The 4,603-nt window shown below is 48.9% G+C and overlaps 1 non-coding gene across 1 annotated transcript; it reads left to right on the forward strand.

Annotated features, from left to right (window-relative positions):
• Window positions 1-2,302: 2,302 nt before the first annotated feature.
• LOC139997551 (5.8S ribosomal RNA) lies at window positions 2,303-2,457 on the forward strand. The gene has a single exon (XR_011802910.1). It is a non-coding gene; the product is annotated as a 5.8S ribosomal RNA (ribosomal RNA).
• Window positions 2,458-4,603: the final 2,146 nt, after the last annotated feature.

The following is a 4,603-nucleotide window of genomic DNA, read 5'->3' on the forward strand; positions in this document are numbered from 1 at the left end:
TGTGAGGGAACTTGAGCTGAACACATATCGAAAAAACTAAAAGTTACAGTGGAAACCACGTGTAATGAGAAATGCGATCGAGGCGCCTGCGTGAGGTCGTACACAGAAAGACCCGCCGTCACGATCTCGTATTTCGTATTTGCATCGTGGAAATCCAACGAACGAACAATATAATATATAAACTAAAATCTCTAAAGTGCCTCGTGTCGGAGAGATCACTGCTCACACCTCTTCTATATTTCGTAGTTGCGTTGCGTAGGCCTCACCTCCTAGCAACGGGACATAAGGAAGACTGCTCTTTGGGATCGAACGAAGCGTCTATAACGAGTCGTCGACGAGAGCGAAAGAACGCGAATAGCGAGCCGCAGAAAAATAGGATACCGAATTATATATCTTCGAAGGTTCTCTTCGAAGATCCATGGATACCTATATCTGCGCGTCTCCAGCTATCTCGCGCGTCTCTCCAAACTCTCGTCGTTCCTCGAAACGTGCTTCCTACCCAAAGGGCGTTCGTTCTTCCTATGTCGTTTCGTTGTCGTTCGTTTCAACGGCGAACGATATACGATGTTCGACAAAACGAAACCACGTTGTACGTTCGTACTCGTGGATCGGGTAACCTAGAACGAAAACGCATTGCGTGGATGTTGGCCCGAAAAGATATATACCAGTGCGAGTGATGGTAAAGAGTATAACGATTCTTAACTAGACGAAGTTGGTTCGGAGGGGACCGCCGGCCGTCTCTCTATCCTCGCGAGTCTAATGCCTCGTTCCGTCGCTAGAGTTTTTCAAACTCTGCTTCTGGCTATCGGGAAGAATAGACCGCGCGCGAGGAAGAGGAACGACGACCGTGCGCGTCCCATCGATTTTTTTTATTTTTACCTGAACCACCGAAGTCGATTCAGAGGGGACCGCCGGCCGTCTCTCTATCCTCGTTGTCGTGAGTCATATGCCTCGTTCCGTCGCTAGAGTTTTTCAAACTCTGCTTCTGGCTATCGGGAAGAAACGACCGCGCGAGGAAGACGACGACGACGACCGTGCGCGTCCCATCGAATTTTTTTTTATTTTTACCTGATCGACGGAAGTTTCGTCCGGTTCGTCTCTTTTACCATCGTCTCGTCGACCCGTTCAGAGGGGACCGCCTGTCCATATCCTCGTTGTCGTGAGTCATATGCCTCGTTCCGTCGCTAGAGTTTTTCAAACTCTGCTTCTGGCTATCGGGAAGAAACGACCGCGCGAGGCCGATGGCTGCGAGTCCCATCGAATTTTTTTTAAACGCACGCACACACATACACCTGAACGGAGATGCGTTCCTTTTCGTCGCGATTTTTCGCGCTTTAGTCGTCGTTGTCGCCATCCGTTCGGAGGGGACCGCCGGCCGTCTCTCTATCCTCGTTGTCGAGAGTCTAATGCCTCGTTCCGTCGCTAGAGTTTTTCAAACTCTGCTTCTGGCTATCGGGAAGAAAAGACCGCGCGAGGAAGAGGAAGGACGACCGTGCGCGTCCCTTTCGAATTTTTTTTTATTTTTACCTGAGCGACCAAAGTGGATTCAGAGGGGACCGCCGGCCGTCTCTCTATCTTCGTTGTCGCGAGTCTAATGCCTCGTTCCGTCGCTAGAGTTTTTCAAACTCTGCTTCTGGCTATCGGGAAGAATAGACCGCGCGCGAGGAAGAGGAAGGACGACCGTGCGCGTCCCATCGATTTTTTTTATTTTTACCTGAACCACCGAAGTCGATTCAGAGGGGACCGCCGGCCGTGTCTGTATCCTCGTTGTCGAGAGTCTAATGCCTCGTTCCGTCGCTAGAGTTTTTCAAACTCTGCTTCTGGCTATCGGGAAGAAACGACCGCGCGAGGAAGACTACGACCGTGCGCGTCCCATCGATTTTTTTTTACCCGAACGATGGAGATGCATATCGGCTGTTTGCTTCGAATAACTGGACGAGAGGAACGAACATATATATATATCATGGGCTAGCCACCGTGCGCTTTCTTCGCGAGATCGTGTGCTGTACAGAGGATTCAGAATCGGGTGTTATATCCCCGTCGTTTCCTGACGAACGGAGCTTCGATCTCGTTGGTTGTTATATATTATAATGCACTTTACGCCCGGTCGGCGGGCTGCGTGTGTCGTCGCGCAGTCCGTCCGATTTCGTTTTCGAACGTATTTTCGTGTCGTCAATCATATGGCGACTTCCGCGCGTTCGATTCCCGTTGGTCGGACGTTTGTCGGATATCGGCTTCTTTCGAACCGAGAATAAGAGTACAAAAACCTGAGTACACAAACAAAAATCCATGCATAAACGATTACCCTGAACGGTGGATCACTTGGCTCGTGGGTCGATGAAGAACGCAGCTAATTGCGCGTCAACGTGTGAACTGCAGGACACATGAACATCGACATTTCGAACGCACATTGCGGTCCACGGATACAATTCCTGGACCACGCCTGGCTGAGGGTTGCTCACGTAAACCTAAGACTGCTTGCGTTGCGTATCGTTGCTCTCGGTCCGTATCTCTCTGTTCTTTCTTGCCTCGTCGACAGCCCGCCGTCGTTCGTTTTATCTTTAAACGAACGTTTCTGAGTCGGAGGACGAGCGCCAAGCAAAAGAATACGAATTAAAGAGCGGTCGAGGGCTCGTACGCGACGTACGAGCGATTGTTGGACGTTCGTCGGCGTTCGTCGCTGGATCGTGTGGAGACCGGCGTACGCATGCTCTCGATACAAATATATATGAAAAATCTATCGCGTTCACGGGAGACTCGCAAAACTACCTCCGTCTCTTCTCTGTCCCTTCTTGGCTTGACAACCCGCCGTCGTTCGTGTTTTACGAACGTTTCTGAGTCGGACGAAGCGCAAGAAGAAGGATACGAATTAAAAGAGCGCGGAGAGAACCGTCGTCGTCGACGCGGTTATCGAGATACACAGAGCGAGTTTTCTTCGTGGCCGATTTTTTTTTTCTTTTTGTATCAGCCTCTGCTACGTTTTGTTAGTCTTCGATAAGCACGAATGACCGCGCCCCCGACGTCGTCTTAAATGAATTTTTGGCGAGACTGAGAGAAAGCAAAAATATTTTTGAACAAAGTCAGTCGAGAGAGGAGAGAAAAGAGAACCAAGATATTAAAACCTAAACCTAAACTTGGTGGCGTAACGAAAAACTGTGTGCCTTAAAGAAACACAACCGTCTTTTCATCAAGATGTTTTTACTCGTACAGCCCCAGGGATCGAATACCCACTCCGTCTGTTCGTGCGGCAGAGATGTATTCTGCAGGCGCGAGACGACTGACGAGAAGACAACGAGGACCGTCGCATCGATGGGTCGTCGTTGCGTTTTTCATCCTCTGTGCTTTTTTCTGTTCTTCGCGAACCCAGAGAAAGCCGTAGATCCGGGAACGGACACACGAGATTTCTTCGAACGCTGATGACTTAGGGAGATGATCCCCAGCGTTGCGCGGAGATCGGAGAGTACGCGTACATGTATCGGGACGAATTTTTCCCCGTCGGTCGCGTATCTCTCTGCCCGCGCGCCTGGCCCAAAGCCACGTTCGTCGGAAATCAACGAAAAGTGTGTTACGATCTAGCGTGCGTCTACGATCGGCTATATTTAAGGGTGACGAAGAAGAGAAAAGCTCACGGTGTTGCGCAACGTTTCTGTACTCGATTTTAAGATGTGCATGTGAGTCCGTTACAAAGTTGTTCGGATCGTCGAAAATAGTCGTTTTCGTCGTCGTGCGAAAGAGAATAATCTCTGACATTGGCACGGAGAGATCGCGCAGAGGAAGAGAACGATCCTCTTTGGCGAGGCTCGAGAAAGACTAACGAAACTTGATTAGAGACGAGGTATACACGCGCCGTACGTACGACGTACGCGCGTGTGATTTTTTTTTGCTTTAAGGCGATTCGGCGCTCCGAGTATTAGAGAAAAAGAGATCGTTGGTCATCCCATGTCTCTTCGTCGTCTATCGCTGGACCGCGCATCCTAACGTATCGCCGGTCGTCCAGTCCCCGAGTAATAAATTCACCCCGTTGTGTACGTCTCGCGCTCGCTTTTCCACTTGCGTGAGTTCCCGTGCGTTTTCGTCGTTGGTACAGAGCAAAGAAACCGATATGTTATATACATGTCGCGTGTTCGATCTCTGTGCCAGCAATAACAGGCGAAAACAAGGAACCGCTGGAATCGTCGAGAAGAGAGAAACGGCTACGGGAGATATATTATACATAACACGTGTATATATATATATATATATTATACAAAGAGGACGGGCGTTAAAAACCGGAGATCGTTACGGGTGTCTTGCGTGAGTCTTAGCTCGAACATGATACGACGAACGAAGTTTAAAAGGCACTTTGGCGAGATGCATAAAACGTTTCTCGATCGAGATAGAATATAAGGTTCTCGATTCTATTCGAATTAATTTTTTTTTTTTATTTTTTTTTCTCTTTGAGGCGATTCTCGGAGAGAGAAATAAAAATAAAGACCCTCTGTCGCATTGTTATCAAACCGTCTTGCTTTTCTCGAATCGCGCCCACATGGCACGAAATTTTTTTTTCTTTGAAAAAAAAAATTGTCACCGTGTCGTGACGTTGAAGCGACCTCAGAGTAGGCGA

Source organism: Bombus fervidus, unplaced genomic scaffold (assembly GCF_041682495.2).
Source record: "Bombus fervidus isolate BK054 unplaced genomic scaffold, iyBomFerv1 scaffold0108, whole genome shotgun sequence".
NCBI classification, from domain to species: Eukaryota; Metazoa; Arthropoda; class Insecta; order Hymenoptera; family Apidae; genus Bombus; species Bombus fervidus.